Source organism: Ananas comosus, linkage group 8 (genome assembly GCF_001540865.1).
Source record: "Ananas comosus cultivar F153 linkage group 8, ASM154086v1, whole genome shotgun sequence".
Classification (NCBI taxonomy): Eukaryota; Viridiplantae; Streptophyta; class Magnoliopsida; order Poales; family Bromeliaceae; genus Ananas; species Ananas comosus.
The window spans coordinates 1,587,213-1,587,663 of record NC_033628.1 but is presented as its reverse complement, the minus strand read 5'-3'; positions in this window follow the sequence as shown (position 1 = coordinate 1,587,663).

The following is a 451-nucleotide window of genomic DNA, read 5'->3' as shown; positions in this document are numbered from 1 at the left end:
CTATCATCGAAAACAAATCGGTAGTAAAACGGCTCGTTTACTACCGATAGTATTCTAGCTCAACTCTATATATATATATATATATATATCTCCTACATTAATTGATCATGCATGCAAATTAACTTAATTATATTTGTTACCTTTCACTATGGTATTATTAAATAATGACTAAGTCTCCTACTAAAGGTTCACCAAATTGCTTAAATAAACATGGTGGTGAGAGACTAATTAATTAACACGTTTAAATGTGACTTAAAATTCAAATATGATAAATCTCCAAAGTTTTAATTATTAAATATGGTTTAATTAGTTATAATAAAGAAAAAAAAGTGAGAAACACGCATGAATGATGACTTAGGCATTTAAATATTAAAGGGATAACTTCAAAAACCCCCCCTGTGGTTTCCAACTTTCTCACTTTAGTACCCTGTGGTTTAAAATGTATCAATTT